Source organism: Echinops telfairi, unplaced genomic scaffold (genome assembly GCF_000313985.2).
Source record: "Echinops telfairi isolate 266 unplaced genomic scaffold, ASM31398v2 ScPeMD7_4;HRSCAF=17, whole genome shotgun sequence".
NCBI lineage: Eukaryota > Metazoa > Chordata > Mammalia > Afrosoricida > Tenrecidae > Echinops > Echinops telfairi.
Window position 1 is genome coordinate 34460268 of NW_022103900.1, and position 20227 is coordinate 34480494.

The following is a 20227-nucleotide window of genomic DNA, read 5'->3' on the forward strand; positions in this document are numbered from 1 at the left end:
TGCTCACCTTCCAACACTATCGCTGGAAACAAATGGTGCATAAGCAAATGTGGTAAAGAAAGCTGATGGTGCTCAGCTATCAAAAGATATAGATATAGCATCTGGGGTCTTAAAGGCTTGAGGTAAACAAGTGGCCATCTAGCTCAGAGGCAACAAAACCCACATGGAAAAAGCACACCAGCCTGTGTGATCACAAGGGTGTCAAAGGGATCAGGGATCAGGTATCAAAGAACAAAAAATCATATCACTGTAAATGAGGGGGAGTGCAGAGTGGGGCCCCAAAGGCCATCTGTAAGCAACTGGACATCCCCTTACAGAAGGTTCATGGGGAGGAGACAAGACAGTCAGGGTGCAGTGTAGCAGCATACAACTTTCATCTAGTTCTTAAATGCTTTCTCCCCCAACACCCCCCACCCCCACCACCGATATCATGATCCCAATTCTATTTTACAAATCTAGCTAGACCAGAGAATTTACACAGATACAGATAGTAACTGGAAACACAGGGAATCCAGGACAGATGATTCCTTCAGGACCAGTGGTGAGAATGGCGATACTGGGAGGGTGGAGGGAAGGTGGGGTAGAAAGGGGGAACCGATTACAAGGATCTACACATAACCCCTCCCTGGGGGACGGAAAACAGAAAAGTGGGTGAAGGGAGACATTGGATGGGGTAAGACATTACAAAATAATAATTTATAAATTATCAAGGGTTCATGGGGGGGCGGGAAGGGAGGGAGAAAATAAGGAGCTGATACCAAGGGCTCAAGTAGAAAGCACATGTTTTGAGAATGATGAGGGCAACAAATGCCCAAACGTGTTTGACACAATGGATGGATGTATGGATTGTGATAAGAGTTGTACAAGCCCCGAATAAAATGATTTTTTAAAAGAAAGAAAAAAATCGCTGATACTGTAAAAGTAAATGAGGGAATAATGCAAGTTGATTGTGAGGATCATGATTTGTGGGACATTCCTTTACATGTGAGTAAAATGACACATTAAGTGGCAAAAAAAAAAAAATCAATTTCTTGCTTTACCTGGCAGGTAAACCCTGAAGATCGACACCACTAGCTCTGACCCTTCTCCAGACGTTCAAAGCTCTATATTCTTGTTAGGGGTTTATTAATGGGAAAGTTTGAGAAACTTTACCTTAATCACCTACACTTTCTATAAAACATAATTGAGCATATGAATAATTCACTCACTCAGTCAACCGCCGTGGAGTCGTTGACCCATTGAGAGCCTGCTGGACAGAGTAGAACCGCTCTGTGAGTTTCTGAGACTAAACGTGTTCAGACGTAGAAAGCCCTTTCTCCCGTGGAACCAGATTAGTGGTTCAAACCGAGGGCTTCGCAGATCTCCGCCCAACACGTAACCACTAACGAATAATAAAAACCCATATTTGGGGATATTGTCATAGGAATATATGATTTAGGAAATATGTAAACCAGATTTTTGGCCTAAAGACTACCAAATTAAATTAAATTAATTGAATTAACTAATTAAGTGAAAATTAGAAAGGAAAAGTCCAGCAAGTCAATTCTGACTGAGGGGGACCCCCATGTGTTCAGAACAGGACAGTAATCCAGGGGCTTCCCAAGGACTGTGATCTCCCAAAGGAGCAGTGGTGGCAGTGGTTATGAATTGGGGGGGCTAAGTGAAAGGTCGGCAGATTAAATCACCAGCCTCTCCACAGGAGGCCAATGAGGCTTTCTACACCCTAAAGAGGTACCGACTTGGAAACCTTCAGTGGCAGTTCTGCCCGGACCTGTGAATCCGACACGGCAGGCAGACCTTACTTCTAAGACACCTGGGAGTGAATTTGAACTGCTAGCCTTTCAGTTCATAGACAAAGATTTCCTTAAGATTCCAAGATTTCTCGAAAATGTTTCCTTAAGCAACTGGTATATTGACCTCGGAAAATCGGCACACAGCAGAGCAGTGCCGTACCTGTTCCTGGCAGCAGATAATCCTCTTTCAGAAGGTTCCATTAGCATGGATCCGAATTTAATCTTACAAATGCCAATTTCTATTTTATTCTTCATCCAACCACATGTTCCCTCTTTTTTATGTTCTACATTATTTCCACAGTAGCATATCTATAGTTTACATTGACCTATCTGTCAAGTGTATGTTAACAGATCTAAAACCTCCTCCTTTATTAAAAATAATCATGCCAAAGGTTCCATTCTTTGGCTGTTTTAGAGGCTCTTTCATTATTTGCACTTTCCAATGTGACATGGTTTTATTTTTAATCAGTCCCAAGGATTTTCACATGATTTCTAATGTTCTTCTCTTAAAAGAAAATGCAAAGACAGGTTTACACAACGTCTAAAATTCTTTTACTTTCTCCAAGCTAATTCACAACCGTATTCAAAACTATTTGCCTTTTCTTCTTTCTAACATTTTTCTCATTTTTTTTTAACCTTCTTGGGAATTCCAATCGGTTTAATTGTTTGACAGAATTTTCTTGCTTTTCCTCAGAAGTTGTAAATTTTTCAAGTGCCAGCAACATATACGCGAATATTTCCCAGGAGTGGCAGCTAATTGCAACTTGGTTGACTGGGACTGTTGTTTGAGGGCTTTTTTGTTTGTTGTTTTAAACCAATATGCTGTAGAAAAATAGAACTTAAAACCAATGTCTTCAAAGAAAAAAAAAAAAAACCAACAAAACACTACACTCTGTAAAATTACTTTGCTGTGAGAGACTGGAATTGCAATAATTTTTCACTGACATTAGTTGTACTTTTGCTAAAATTAAAGTAGTTTTTACTTGTTGCAACAGATCTAGAGCATTAAAAACAAGGTTTATGCTTCATTCTGAAAATACAGATGGCTTTTTTCTTCCTTAGCAAAAGTGTTCTTTAGCTATTGAGCAATTTACATTAAAGGGCCTCATTCCTCTTTCATCCTATCTAATATTATCTCGTTAATGTACACCCCACATGGGTATAATTCATAAAATTTGATAGAAAAAAAATCATAATTTCCTAAACCAAAAATTTATTCTTAAGCCAGAAAATAATTGTTATTGTAGCGACAAAAGCTCCCACAGTATATAATTGTAGAGTGTTTCCTGACAGTCCAACAAAATCAGGCACAGATTATGGTTATATCTTTAAATCTGGTCTGTGTGTCTCTGTGTGCGTGGTGTATGCGTACACTTAGAAGTATATGCCGATATGTGCACACATAGTTATATACTCTGAACAGAACACAAATGTATTTGGTGACACAACAAACAAAAGAAACTCTGCCATCGAGTCAATGCTGACTCGTAGCGACCCCCTTCGAGGCTCCAATATACCGTTTCCCCAAAAGTAAGACATCCCCCGAAAATAAGACCTACTTACAGTTTTGCCTCTGGCTGAAATATAAGGCATCCCCCTGAAAACAAGCCCCCCGCGAAGCTACCGTAACTCTGGACTCTGGACCGTAGCGGTGGGTGGCGCCGTGCAGCTCACTGTTGGCCGCAGCACAGCCAGCGCAGACAGGAAGTGCGGGATCGCTTTTAATAAAACAATAAATGTGTACCGTATTCTTCATGGAAAAATAAGACATCCCCTGAAAATAAGACCTAGCGCGTCTTTGGGAGCAAAAATTAATATAAGACACGGTCTTATTTTTGGGGAAACGGGGTAGTAACTGCTTACAGGAGTAGAGCCCAGTCTTTGTCCCGCCAAGCGGCTGCTTCAAAGGCCGGCCCTTGAGGATTGCAGTCCACTCGTCACCGCTACACCACAGAGCTCCACGTTCCATGATACAAGACACACATATTCCTTTACCATGAGGAAAATGAATAAACCTATCAACACAGTGAATGTCAAATACAAACATTTTCAGACCCTTCAGAAAGTATGTTTTACACTGATTTCTTTGACCTCTAGACCCTATAATTCAAGCGTCTGACAAAGAATTACATAGGTATTGCTGCAAAATTGCAAAATTGTCAACAGTTTGAACTAATTTAAAGATAGATATGACTGATATGCAGGATGATAAATGCTGTTTAATAATATGAACCCTGTTTCACATCAAACAGTGCTCACCAATGGAGCCGTATGATACTTTTAAATGAGCCATTATGTTATCATCAATTACAAGTGTGCAATACATTACTCATGTTAAAGTGTGCTTTTATCTCTGGAATGACATAAATTTTTCCCCCAAGTAAACAAGAATGGCAACAATCACAACAGCAATCACTATTTTAGAGTGATCGTGTTATAACAGATTGCTTGAATATTTACTTGTGGTAGGGCTTGGTGGGCTGCATTTGGGTATACAGCTGCATTGGGTCAATGCATGCGTTGCCTCACTCTGCTCTGTTGTCTTGGTGACTTCTTAAGTTCAGTGAATGAAGACAGATGTGACGTAAGTCACTCTGGGAAGAACTTTAAATGCCAGTCTAGTTTATCATATTTGCTCCAGATGAAAGTTATTCCATCAACAGAGCTTGAGTAAGGAGGACTCAGTCTACCTTGTCTCATACAGATAGAGGGGCACAGTTTAAGTCATGGTAAGTTAAAACTCTGATAACATTTGTTGTTTTGTATTATTCTGAGTGGTTTTTTTCTTCATAAAAGTATTATCTTTTTCATTTATTGATAAAGGTTAGCCTGAGTGAATACTGAGTAAAATTTATGAAAAAAATATTTCATTATAATGTTTTTTTTCATACAATAAAATCCTAAGCAAAATAATTTAAGAAATGGTCCCTTTGGCATTTCTGTACTTTTAATGAACCATAGAGCCTTCATCGATGTAAAAAAAAACAACATTGCTCCATCAGAAATATTTCATTTTAATTCAAAAATTTAACATATCAATGTGCTTGGGTAATAAAAACATGTAAGTGGATTATCAATTATGTGTGCATTGTATGAGGGTAAGTGAAAGAAGATAGGTTAAGAATCATAGAAAACTTCATTAAATATCAAAATGTGAAGCTAGTATTTCTCCACATCTACTCCATCTTATCCTACATGCTTAGAAAGGCAGAGTTTCCCTTTCTCTAACCCTCCCGCAATAATTCCTCACTCTTCCAATTATACCACATCAAAATGTCACTTTGGGCATGCTTGAGGGACTCAGATCATGTTTCTGTAAGTGTTCTTCGATGTGGGAACAAAGAATTCTGACGGACAAGAAAGGTACGTTGGGTGGATGGGGTGAGGCTTCCCAGGGAAATTCTCTTAGGGGAGACCTTGCTACCCAAGAGAGTAAGTACATTGTCCAGATGGGAAAAATATATATGGGAAACATCTGTGGGAAATATATGGGAATATATATATATATTCCTTGGCATAACTTTCCTGGCCTTTTTCTCAGCAATGTCATTTTGAATTTTCTTAAAATTTCTTCTAATCAGCCCCACTGACCATCCTGTGTCCCATGAGAAAAAATACCAAACTTACACTTTGAGAACCCTCAAAAACCCACTGCCATAACCTTCTGAACTGACCCCACTGACTTGAATTCGACTCTTCCCGCAGATCCCCTTAGAAGACATTGTGTTGATTGAACCACTGGTGGGATTCGAATAATTTGACAATCTAATGACCATTTTAAGTATAAATAACAATATACCAAAAAGTAATTGATTATTTCATAGTTAATAAATAAGAAGAGTAAAAGAGGTACACAAAAATAGATTGTGTTATAAGAGTTTTAAAACAACGAAAATATATTAAATAATATCTAACAAAAAAGTGATCACACTGTTATTTTAGTTATTTCCATATTGCTTCTTGATTGGTAGCCTCACTTGCAACATTCTTCCCTTTCATCTGAGCATCACTGGCTGTGTTAACTAGCCTTCGCCATCTTTTCACCGTAAGTGTAGGATCCCATTCCTTTAAAGGTAGGCGAATTATAGCGTAGTCATTGTGTTTGGTATATTAAAATAGGCAACTTCTCTTCCCTGAACATATTATGTTCATCTTTGAAAATCCCTTTCGACTTCTGCTGAACTTACAGCAATTGTTCTGATCATATTGTTTGCTCTTTGGAGATTCTCAGGAATTTCAAAATTCCCTCAATATCTTGAGGGAATTTGGGGGCATAACAGAAAGCTGAAACAAATGACATAATGTCACCATCTGTTTTGTATGTGTTTTTTGGCACTTTTCTCTTTATGTTATATGTTTGTTTACTGAAGCAACGAATGCAATGGAATAAGAATGTAGTATTTCATCAATTGCATAACAAGATTTATTAACTAGATGTGACAGCATAGTTCTAATATTGCATACCTATGGATGTAGTGAGCAGTACTTGTTAGAGTACACTGTTGCACGGATGAGCATCACAAACAGTGTGCTCTGTGAACACGACCCAACTTCTTACAGTGTTAACTACTGACCACCTTCAGTTTGTCTTGTTTTAGAGCCCAGGAAAATCAGTCATTTCCACCAATAACAACTAATATTCCACAAAATACAAGGCTTGTAGTTACTGTAACAGAGTTTGAATTTGAAAAGCATGCCAGTTACTTTCTCTTGTCACTGAAATCTTCAGTATGATATAGTTGTTTTATACTGGAAAAATAATTTTGTATATGTATAGAAAATAAAGAATTACATGTTATCAGAATGGTATTTTATATGGAGTGGGAAATTCTATTTAAATTCAACTGTGAAAAACAGGAAAAAATTGGAAATAATGGGAAATATGTGAATTTTATTCATGTTCGTAATCAAAAATCAGATATTTTTGAAAACAGAAAAACTCATCCAATATTTTTGAGTTTTATTAAGTACTGCAGAAATTAATGATTGCACATAAATGTTCTAAAATAACTGAAAAATTTTATTTATAACTAGTGTTCAATGTAACTAAATAATTTTAATCCTTATTTTTCATCATATCCTGTTACTGGAGTTATTCTAACACACATTTAGAAACAATAAACATTATTGAACTTTTAGAATAGAATTTTGTTGAGGTATCCCAAACAAAAGTTTAATTCAGGTCAAAATAAATTTAGCACTATGCCGCTTTAAGGTAAATGCATTATGCATCTCTTTGGGCTAAATTATATACAGGGCAAAAACTGAAATGAATCTTTTTGTCATATTTCAAAAGAAAAAATAAGAACTTGCACTGATGAGGACAGGTCGGGGAATCCTACATTATTTTATATACACACAAAGAAAAACAAGTATTTTCTGACCTGTAATATATTATGAGAATTATCTGAAATAATAGCATTTCCTGATTTGATATTCTTTAAAATAGAACAATTATTGGAATAATTCATTCTAAAATCTAAAGCAATGAATATTTCATGTTTCCTTAACTAACATTTTTAACAGTGCTTTTCAACTTTTAGAAACAAGTCAAAAAATACCATTTGCCATGAGAATATGACAAATACTATATCTCTGAGCTTTTTCATCAATGGCACAGGAATAAAATTTCTTTTCTTTCTTCCAGAAACTATTAAAGTGCCAAAACCTTTCTGCTATACTTAGCCCTCCCAACTGTTGCTTTATCTGCCCTTACATCTTATAGCTCAACTCTTGTTTTAGAACCTCTATACTTCTTGTGCTCAGTGATCTCTGACCACCTTTTTTCCCCATTGATCCCCAAACTAATGTTTAAAATAACAGATATACTATTTGCTCTGATTTTCAAGGGCCAACTTAGATGTTATCTTGAAGACTCTGAACATTATGTTCCATGAACATTTCTATCATTTTTTCCCTTTTAACTTTTCAAGCCAAATTATGTTGCTTCCACCTAATGTTGCAAAAACTTTGGGTAAAAGCCCAAAGTGATTCGAAGACTGGTATGCTTCCATGTAACCTGGCATCCTTCCTGGTAGTTAATTTTGTTAGGCAGCTATTTCTATAAACACAAAGCCATGTGATCAGATAAATTCCACTACCTGCCTTTTCTCTTCAAGCTTACAAGACGTTAGTGCTTGGTAATTAGTTATTAGAAGCTGACATCATGAACTATGGTTGTAACAACTTAAAAAGCATATTATCATTATTATATTTTGCTTCATATACTCTATCATAATTTCTCATAAAATTGAATTATATTTGTCGACTCATCAATTAACTAGTACTCTATTATAAACCAGCCCCAAACATTGTTGCTTAAAACAAGTATTAATTGACACATATTTATGGAAACTTGGTCATACGGTGATATGTGATATGGCCCAAATTCATTCACCTTCATGTTAAAGCAATACATTGAGTGATAGAAAAATGGTTAGATGCCTTTGATACACTGGGTCAGCTATCCATAACATATTAATCTCCGTAGTAGGTCTAGGGTATGGTGAACGCTCTTTGATTCTTCTACCACGACTCGGCAAATTCAGGGATGAAGTGAAATTAGTCAGCTATGGAGTCTCTGCAAGAGCCTAATAGGAGCCTCGCACAGGTCTCTAGGGTTCTGGAGGAAGGTCTTATCTTCTTCGGCAAATAAATACTCAGCAATTGAAAAATACCCCTGGGTTAAGTGACATCGACATCCTATATGAGTTGGGTACTATCAGAACTATGGAATATTAAGATGGAACACAATCCATGGATAACATGTTCTGTTCAGTTTGATGCACGCAGGTGGAAGAGTGTACATCACATGAGTAGTTCAATCAGACTCCCATTTTACCAATCAGAGTGACATCATTGCCATTCCCTCCATGCGTGTCTTGGCCTCATGGCCTTCCGGAGCAGGATGATGTGGGGTGAGGACAGCAACAATCCAGGCTTATTTTTGTTTCTGTTTTGCTGCTCAATGTGTTGGGGAGTTTCCAACATGAACTACACCAGAGACAGACTCATCCAGAGTTGACCCAGAAGAGATTTGGTGCCAGTTGGCAGAGATGTGTGAACTTATTTTGTTCACTTTTTACAGAGCAAGAAGTGCCCAGCTAGTACAAACGGTTAAGTATTGTTACTAGCTAAACAGCTGAAAGGTACTTCAGAAGACAAACATGACAACCTGCTTCTGAAAAGTCACAACCCCCTATAGTTCTTTGCTACATACACGAGGATGCTGCGAGTTGCCAACCACATACAGATGAGAGCAGTCCATAAGGGATAAGAATGTGGATTTATTTCCACACACCCAGAGGAGAATGCCTTTCCTTGTTCATTGAGAGACTTGGAAGGAGACAGCCTGGGGGTTTGGAGATAGTCTTTGGATGGACGGATGAGAGTTAGCAGAAAGCAATCTTTATGGAAATCAACGAGCCTCTCTCTCCAAGGACTCAGAATTTGCAAGATAAGCCCATTAATGGAGTGGCTATGGTTACAGTGATGGAGACAATACAAGGGCCTAACACCCCATGGCTGCCCTTCTCCAAGGCTGATATAAATTAAAAATTCCAACATCAAGGGCACACCGTGAGCCCTTCATGTGTTAGTACTACCAGGTAAATTCTTGATGAAAAACTTTACGACACTGTACTCCTACCATCCTGGAGAGAGGTAATAGTGATCCATCCTCATGGGAATTGATATCAGCTCTAGATGTTTGTCTTCTTTGCCACAACCGTTATCTATCTGCTATGTTGTAGGGACTGAAGTCAGCCATCATCGTAAATCTCAGGAATTCCGTTATCTTCATGTGAAGTACAAGTTAACTTGCAGGAAAGGTCTTGCATCAGCTACATCGTGCTCTGCTTCGCATCCTGTGGCCTTTGTCTGTGAGACCAGCTGCAGGGGTTTTAAACAGTCATGTGTGGGCTCCAACTCCCTTCTTACAGACAACATCTGGTCTTAAGCATACACCACGTTTCTTTCCCTTTCTGCCAAGGATATTCTCTGAATCTGTGCAGCAGGATCCCTAAAAGAGCTCTCTTGGCATTCTCACAAACGTGTAGCCTACAAGTCAAAAAGATTTAGTGGCGTTCTCTGGCAGCCAGGGGCAGCCATAGCCTAAAGGAGTCAGAAATGGATGGAGAAAACGTGTCCCTATCAATCCTTGGGTGGCGAATTCTGACAAAGCACCCGAGAGGCTCAGCAGTGGCACTTGATGGGCTTTGTTTAACTCTCCCTAGTTCTTACTCACTGCTATCTGCATCAACTCCCAAATAGACTAGTTACAATATAAACTAGTTCCTACACTTAAACTTCACTTCCCCAGACCGAGCCAGAGAGAATATACCACAGATGTATTTTCTTTCAGAGACTCCAAATCTGGCTTCCTAGGAACAAAGAAGGAACCACTCTTCCTCTGAGGTATATTGTCTTTGTCCTAAAATTCAGCACAAACAAATACTCAGTTCAATGCCCCACTATAAAATAAAGATTTTAAAAAGGCACCAGACAATTATGCATGAAAGAATTAAACACGGCATTAATCATTAGTATGTATCAACATATGGGTGACCCTCTTGACTAAATGGTATTTCAGTGTGACATAGCTGTAAAGGCGACCCCACAGGTGATTAAAACATACCTGAATAACAGAATGCAACCTGCGATACTCTGATCATATGTACCAGGTTTAATATTGCTACTAGAGATGGATTAGGAATATAATACATCACTTCCCACTCAGCCTTTTGGATAATGTCAAGTGTAGGAATGGAACACAGATTTCCATCCAAATTGAATAGGAGAATAATTTAGTAGAGCATTATAATTCTAGATGGGAGAGACAGGGGCATTATAAAGAATATTTTGCTTGTAAGCACGTACTGTCAAAAACTTCTTAAACGAAGATAGAATAGTGAGAAGCACGGCACTAAGCACTCTTCCCAGAGAAGATAAGCAATGTTCTTTCTGAGAAAAATGAAATCGTTTTAGAACAGAAAATTTTACCTGGCAGAAGACAATAACTAATGTATTACTACAAGTGAATACATTAACCCCTAATAAGATCCTTAAAAGAAAATGTAGGGTAATGAGATCAGGCCTATCTTTTCACAATGGACTATCTAATATAACAATGAAGCACCAGAGCAAAAGGCAAAATAAACAAGTGGGACACTATAAAAACAAGTGATTGACTGGAAAATATTATCATAGATTTGATAAGTATTGAATAAACTGAATACATATAATATGGAGACAAGTTAGCAACAAAACCACAAATAACCAAATCACAACTTGTATAAAAAGCTTGAATAGCTATTTTACCAAAGGGTATTCAAATGCCCACTGAACATGGAAAACATGCTGCAAGTCACTAACCAATAGAGAGATGTAAATCAAACCACAATGAGGTATCTTTTCACTCACAATTGCTAAGATAAACAAATAAAAATTTTAAAAATAACAAATGTTAACAAGAATGTGGGAAAATTGGAACCCTTATCTATTACTGGCAGGAATACTAACGGTAGAGTTGTTGAAAACTGATAATTCCTCAAAAAAGCAAAAAGTAGCGCTACTATATAACCCAAGAATTTCACTTTTTTTTTTTAATTAAATACTTTTCTGCTGTTTGTCCCCTGGGAGGGGCTTTTAGATCGATCCTTCAAGTACTTACTTTTGCTGTGGGTTCCTGTCGCACTGGTTTCTACTCATCGTGACAAGAGAACAAAACATGAACCATATTAAGGGTTCTAGCATTCCCATTCTTCCTAATATTTCCCATAATGTGATTGTTCGCAGCCAAATACCTTTTCATAGCTAATGAAAGTTACTTTTTTCTAGTATTCTCTGCTTTCGGCTCCCATCTATCCCATCTAAGGAATGATGCCTTTTCCTCGAGCCACATTTTCTTCTGAATCCAGCCTGCATGTCTGACAGTTTTCTGTTGATATACTGCTGCAACCTTTTTAAAATCGTCTTCAGGAAAACTTTACTTGCATGTGATATTAATGCTATATTTCAATAATATATACATTCTTTCTGATAAGTTTTCCTTGACACAGACACCAGTAAGGTTCTTTTCTAGTTCGTTTACCAGGTAGCTGTCTTTCAAATTTCCTGGTATAGGTGAGTGAGCACTTGCAGTCTTGTGAAAATTTGTTGTCACATCTTAGTTATGTCCTGTTTGTCAGCAATGCCTTCAGTGCAGGTTGGATTTCTTCTTCCAGTGTTTCAGTGCTTGCTCGTATGCTATCTCCTGAAAAGGTTGAATGTTAACCGATTCCTTTTGGCACAATAACTATGTATTCTTTCCACTTTCTTTTGATGCTTCCTATGTAATTCAGCATTTTATCCAAAGAATCTTTCAGCATTTCAACTCGGGACTTGAATTTCTGTTCAGTTCTTTAAGCTTCACAAATGCTGAGTGTATTCGTCCCTTTTTATTTTCTAACCGCAGGTTGTTACACATTTACTTTGGCTTCCTGCCACACATTGAAATCAACTGTGCAGCTCTTTCATGTCGTAATCCTTTTGTTTGTGTTTTGACTTTTGCATTAGTTATGTAATATTAATGAGTTTCAGAATATCTTTTGACAACCAGTTTGGTCTTTTCCCTCCTTCCTTATTGTTGCTTGGATGACGGTGGTAATTATTTCTTTTGTAAGACTTGATACCAAAGTAGTACAAGGATTTGGAGATTGAAGAAGTAGCCAAAATCCAACTTCTCTAAGATGATTCACCTCCGAAGATGATAAATGGAGTCTGCTCCATTTCACCCCACCCCTCATCCTCTTGAGTAGATGTCCTTACAATTCTAGGTTTTGCAAAATTGCTGCACTGTCCCACTGGAACTCTTACATTTGAGGAAATATCTCACATGGTGGGGGGTGCTGTTCAGTCCCGAATCAGAAGGTCAGGCAGGTGAAAACTAGAGGCTGGGGCCATTGGACAAACTACCATCCTGTCTCTTGCCGGTTATAAGATCTTATCCCCTGCTTCTCAGAGGACTCATTTGATATTCAGCAGGATGGCATTGCAAGGAATTGTTTAAAATTCCTCGCAGGCGAATCCTATCAGTACCTTCCCCAGTTTCTTTCCATGTCCAGGCATGGAAAGGATGTTTGGTGGGACTTATATGTGCACCCAAACATGATCATTTATTCTCTACTCCTGGGCTATATATTATTTATGCACGTGACCTGGGACCTCTGGCAGGATATTGCTAGCAGGCATTGGCCTCCCATTAGTTTCATCAGGCAGACTCCCCGAGGTTCCAGAAGCGGCTTTTCTCCTCTGCAATAGCATGTCATTCTCCAGATTCCTTACAACTGACCAAGACGGCCATTAAACAGAGTGCCGTCTGATTCACACTCTCTGCTTAGGTCAACCATTAATCTCATCCTATCCCTGTGCCTTACCAGATAATGTCCTCCAAAAGGAGACTGTAACAAGCATATGGAAACTAGCATTATTAATATATCATATAAAGGATTATAATTGGGAGGGCCATGTTAATTGAGTATAACTCAATGACCTTTTGCTTTCTTTACATGTGCTACCTTTGTTTTCATACACAAGTAGTACATTCTTCAGATATTTGTGTTCAGTGTACCAAATATAATCTTTAGATGGTCTCTACCTTCAGGTGGAATATCCTTAAGGTCATATATCAGATTTCATGGATTTATTTTAATTTTCTTCAGATTAAACTTGAACTTACATATGGGCAATTGATGATCTGTTCTACAGTTGCCTATTGGCCTTAATCTAATGGAGGATAATGAGTATCTCCACCCTCTTTTTCCACAGATGCAGTTGATTTGACCCTGTGCTTTCCTATGGCAAGGTCCGTGTGGATAGTTGCTGTTTGTATTGTTGAGAAAAAGGGAGATGAAATGAATGATTCATTGTTCTTGCAAAATTCTGTCATAGGATCTCGATCTCTAGCATCCTATCACTAAGACTACATTTTCCAATTGCTGATCCTTTGTCTTTGTTTCTAACATTTACATGTAATTAAATATGCATCCTGATTGCTGATTTGATCCAATTCAGACTGCAGAAGTTGAAAAAATAGTCAATATCCTCATGATTGGCATTAGTGGTTTATTTATAAATGAAAATAAGAGTTGTATTAAATGATCTTTATTGTAGACTATGGATATTAGCCTATCGCTGACAGTATTTCAGGGTACTTCTTGGAATGTCCCCTTTGATGACGAATACCATGCCATCCCTCTTCAATTAGGCATCCTCAGTATGGTACATCACATTATTGTCTGATGACCGCTGGCCAGTCCCTGCCCGTTTCAGTGCACTAGGGCCTAGGATATCAACCTTTTTGCATTAAATGTTAGATTTGACAACTTCTAATTTTCTTAGATTCATGTTTCACACATTTATTTTATGATCATTGGCTTCAGCAGCTGTTTCTTCTCATTTTTAAAAGTGTCACATCTGCAAATTAAGGTCCACAAAGTTTTGCTCCTTCCACATCATTAAAGTCTACTCTGCTTTGTGGAGATTATTCTTATCCAATTATATTTTAAGTGCATGGCCACTGGAGGGGTGCACTTTCTGGGACATCATACAGTGTTCCACATATATTTATGTTTCCCAGTGGCTGATTTTTACTCTTCCTAATTTATCTTAGTCCGGAAATTTTGCTGAAATCTGTCCACCAAGGGTGACCCTGATGGTATTTTAAATACCAGTAGTATAGTTTCTAGCATCACAGCAACATGCAAGCACCACAGTGGGACAATCTGAAAGATGAGTGGTGGTCATTCATCGGTGTATAACCCAAAGACTTGAAATTAGAGACCCAAATAGAGACTTACACATCAAACTTCTTTCAGAACTCTCCATACAGTCAAATCGCAGAAACAACCTAAATGCCTATAACAAATTAATGGAATAATAAAAATGTGGTCCATACATAGAGTAGAATTCTACTTAACTGGCAAAGGAAATGAAGACTTCATCCATGCCATAATATGGATGCAACTTGAAGTCATTATGTTGAGTGAAGTAAGTCAGTCACCAAAGGACAAATATGTATGACTTGATTTCACTTATATAAAAAGAAAAAGCATACCTAAAGAAATCAAGTGCCGTATATACTCGAGTATAAGCTGACCGGAATATCAGCTGAGGCACCTAATTTTACCACACCAAAAAAATGTGCTGAAAACTTGGTTTACACATGCATATATACGGTAGTTACCAGACATAGGGTAGAAAATGGTGTCAACAGATGAAAAAGTAACTAACTGTAGGGCTGCACAGCCTATGATTGCTGTCAGTAAAGGATATTCCTGTAAAAAGCTGCACTGGTGAAAGTGATGTGGTAGATGTATTTACAACAACAGAGAGAAGCTCCTGAGGCTGTTTGTGTATGAGGAAAAACATCATGGGATTTAGTTCCTTGATTTGCAAGTTCAGGATCATGATTTCATGGGACATTCTAGTTAATTGACCTAATAATGTGTTTTGTGCTTCTGTTCATTACACAGTTCCTGGTGCCTTAAAAGTAAGCCATTATCAAAGACGTCATTAATTTGGAAGAAGGAGAGTGAGGAATAAGAGGAAGATTCGAATGTGTAGGCAGGGGCCGCCTTTGCTCTGGAACCAGAAGAACCAGGTGATGCCTCCATGCCAGTGCTGCACATTTTGAGCAAGGATTCCATAGAATTCTAGTCAAAAGTGGGAAGATTAAGAACATAATGCCAAATTCTCATGGAATTAAGACTGTCTTGAGGTATGTGGTCTAGGTGAACCCTGAAACTGTTTTGGTGAGACTATCTTTAAAATTTAACTTAAAAACATCTCCTGAAATCTTAAAACTAAACAAAGTTTAGTGGAACTGGTAAAAGGCATCTGCCTCGAGCATTAGCTTTTTTGAGGACTATCCCTATAAGAGCAAAGATTAGATAGGGACCTTATAGGGGGCTGGGACTTGGTGGCAGTGGATTTTTGAGTTTTTAGAGAGGGCAATGAGTTTGTGTTAATAGGCCAGGACAACTCAGAAAAAGGAGAGGAGAAGGGTTGTACAACTTTGAAGAATGCAGTCAATGTCACTGAAGTGTACATTTAGAAATGGTTGAATAAGTGCATGTTTTGCTATGCAACTTCTTCAACAACAATAACAAAAGAAATCACACAAATATAAAAAGAAACCAAAAGAATTTATAATAAAACCTAAGAAGTTCTCTTTAAAAGAGGCATAGGGTTTTTTTTTCAACAAAGTACTTTTTACTGAATATCATAATTCCTTAAATCTAGTGGTAAGGCTCTTTGCTAGCTGAGTTTTATTAAATCATAAGGTGGCCGCATAGTGTAGACAAGAATTGTACAACGCATTTTGATTCATGGTGACTACGTGCAACAAAGTAAAACTGCCCCAGATGATATCAACGGGGCAGATTTAGGAAAATTAGGATGCTAAATATTGATAAACTCTGGTGCCCCCTCCACGGCTTACTCATACTTTAAAGTGGGACATATGAGCTATATGTTTATGTATGTATGTTTCTTATAAATCCATTAGGTAGTAACTTCTTTTTGAATGACATTATAGCATTGGAAATTGGACACAAAAATGGTATATGGCATATTATAAAAATGTTAGTGGATGTGGGATACTTTAACAATATTACATATTTAATAATTTTAATATCTTGGAGTGTCTTTATTCTTTACAATAAAATATTAAAAATCAATTAAAATAAATGCATAAAACTATATAAAAATAATACTAATTCTTCTTTTAGTCCACTTAGATTTCTGTGTTTTATATTCTAAAAAAGACATTCATATAGCCTTTTTGACCAAAGTAAAATAATTGAAGTATACTCAGTTCTTGCTGAATTAAATCGGTCTTTTACTTATCTGCCTACTTGCCTGGTACATTTTTGTTTTAACAGGTTTTTGACATCTAATTCACATCTCATATAATCCAGCAGTTTAATTATATAATAAATTGTATAATCCTCATAACAATCATGGATTGTGGATTATTTAGGACATTTTCTTCTTTTCTATACTCATTGGTTTTAGTTCCTCATTTCTCCCCAACAAGCCCTGCCAGGCCCCTAGTAAACTATTAATCCAGTTACTATCTCTATTAATTTACCTATCCTAGATTTCGTTTGCAGGTAAATATACAAAACCAAAATAAAATGCAAAAAACCCAACAGCAATTACAAAATAAAATAGAAATCCTCAATTGAAAATAAAGCATAAAATATGAGAAACTCGAACAAATGTGAAATGGACTATAAGGAAGATCAAATGGAGAGGTGTCACATTTTAGCCTAAGTACACACCTTGAGCAATCCTCCGTGCCCTGTGTCTGACAGCAAGGCCATTTGTATCCCTGATCGATATTCCAAAGGGGTTTATTGGAAGCTTATTCCATGTGGAGACACGGCAAATGGATTTCAAACTTTCACTATCATGAATACTTTTCTACAAAATGAAGCATTCGGATGTTAAGCTTTAATACCATTCCCTCTTTTAAATCTAGATTTTATTAGTTACAGTCTTTGGATCACACAGCCTGATGTGCTGCTTCCGAGTAGACTTTGCTGATGCTTCATTTAAATGAATGCTTGTTTGAAGACATGTCTCTAAGACCCCAGAAGCTATTCTTTTTGATAGCTGGGCAACATGTGCTTTCTTTGGCACCACGCTTAGCTGTTGTACCTTCAGTGATCTGTACATGAAGACATGTATTGAGGAGGGCCATGCCATGGACCCATGGTGGCACAGTGGTTACACTTTGATCTGAGATCCACAAGGTCCACAGTTCAATACCACCAGCTGCTCCATGAAAGAAAGACAAGAATTTCTACTCCTGTACATAGTTACAGTCTCAGAAGCTTACAGGGCAGTTTAATCTTGTCCTACAGGGTCATATGAGTTGGCATTGACTCGATGACCATGAGTAAGTTTATGTTATGAGAACTAGTTATTCTAAGATTTAGAGCTATGATTATGTGTGAGATCAAAATCCATTAATATGCCTATTTTTATGTATGTTCCTAATTCACATTAGAAGCATATTATTTTATTAGAGAACATATAAATCATGCCCATGGGGCATATAGTAATTCTATTGATATTATCATTAATGTAGCCAATGGTATAGAATTTAAAACATTGTTGTGAAAAGGAAAGTACACATAGACAATTTTTAGACCAAAATGCATGAATTGTTGACTTGTACAGATTATTTTGTTATTGTGGGTAGCCCTCTTAAATTCTGGTGATGTTTTTTCTGGTTCTTGGTGCATGAAGCCTAGGGTTGCTGAACCCATAAAAACAACAAGTAGAATGAAGGTTCCTGGGTGGCACAGCGGATGGGGTGGGGTAAAGAGGAATTGATATCAAGGAGCTCAATTCAAGCAAGAAGAGAATGTTTTGAAACTGATTGTGGTAGCAATTGTACAATGCTGCATGATATGATTCAACTTCAGAATGATGTGATATCTGTATTAGCTCCTAATAAAATGGCTTTGAAAAAAAATTACACTATTTACACAAACAGTGAGTGTTGGAGCCAGGGCGGAACTTTCAGTAACACTTTCAGCAGCAAAAGCAGAACTTTGCCTGCTGGATTCGGATATATACCTCATTTATGTTCAATGTGTTCCACATATTCTGTAACAAAGTGAGTCAGTCAATGCCAATGTGTTAACAATCAATGTGAAATTCAATTGATCTCCAACCACAAAACATCGATTTTCACCAATTTTGTTTTTAATGGCTCATACTTCAATTCTGAGGCTTACTTCATAGTAAATGCTATCGTTATAAATGAATAAATGAAAGGATATCAAAAAAGTAATTACAATGACCAAAACCCAAATATTATATATTAAAATTCTCAAGAATATTAATATTTTCAGTATTATTGAACACTTGCTGTTAGAATTATATAAAAATATTACCCATGTTAATATTACACTAAATGTAGGCTAGATTACATAAATACATACACCAACTGTCTTTTCGAGTTAAATTCATAAATATTATTGTTTGTAAAACATATGATCTAACTCTGCATGAACTATATGCAGTTAAAAATTAACTTGATTGAATTTGTTGTATTGATAAGCTTATTTGAGTTCTTTCAGTTTTACATGTCCTAAGAGACTGAAAATCACATTGGTTGTTTACCAGGATGTGTGCAAGAACATAACCTTGAATTTATAACATGGCAAAAGAACATTGCTGGCCCTCCTAGTTTGATTTGCTGGATTAGAAGACACATCTGTGGATATACAAGATGGTTCTTAAAAGTCCTCAGAGCCCTATTGTTTATTAATAGAGTCCATCTTGACAAGTGTCTACTCATGCTGGATCCAGTTGTCTACAGGATGAATGTAGCAGGAATTGGACTGAACTACCCAACCTTACACTGGTTTAGAGAAACAATAGTATCCTCCCCAAAGCCCCAGCTATGAAGAGTTTCAATTACACGGATTGGTTCTGATCCATTGCGACCCTATGCTCAACAGACTGGGACACTGGTCCTGCGCCTTCCTCACAATTGTCCCTGTGCTTGAGCCCATAGTTGCAGCCACTGTGTCAATCCATCTCAGTGAAGGCCTTCCTCTTCTTTGCTGCCCCTCCACTAAGAATGATGCTCTTCTCCAGGGACTGGTCTCTCCGGACCAAAATGTCCCAATCATGTAAGACAGAGTCTGGCCATTTTTAATAGCTAGGCACACTTTGCGACAGCACCCATCCCTTCAGTTATCTCTCATGAGGGTGAGTGTCAAGGAGGGTTGGGTGGATTGAAACTGCCAACCGTTCTTTCGGAGACACAGCACTTTGCCGTTGTGTCACCAAAGCTGCTTAACCAGCTAAATATTTGTTATTAAATACCTGAAAGTTCAATGGTCAACTTCAACTTTTATCCTAGGGCAACTTTAAGACATTCCTATTTGATAATGGCCAAAGACTTGTAATCTCTATAAATATCCATGCTAGCAGTCATAGTTTTCACTGCATATCATAGAGTATTCGATTATTATTAGAAATTCAAAACATATAACATTGCAAAGAAAGATGAATTAATTCTGACCAAGAATGAATTAACACATCGATGCTTAAAAATTAGCAAAATGTGCTAATATGTATCCGAAGTATTTGTTTTGTGTTAAAATTTGACTATGAGATAGATAATATTTATCATTTAATAAATAGATCCCTGAAGAAAGACTACTTCATAAGTCATTAATCAGATTTATTTAATAGAAATTTTGAATGGGAGGAAGTCCAGGAATTTACGAAGCCTTGCATATTATTCTCCTTTGAGATTTTAGATTTCAATATGTACAAACATAAATGCAATGAATGAGAACTTAAAAAAATCATATTCAGATCAAAATTAGGAGTTCTAGCATAACACATTTACTCATATTGAGCAA

At 37.2% G+C, this 20227-nt stretch overlaps 1 protein-coding gene across 3 annotated transcripts in view; it reads right to left on the reverse strand.

Moving 5' to 3' along the window:
- Positions 1–20227, reverse strand: part of ARHGAP15 (Rho GTPase activating protein 15) — an 806341-nt gene that overhangs the window by 609939 nt on the left and 176175 nt on the right. The window lies entirely within an intron of this gene.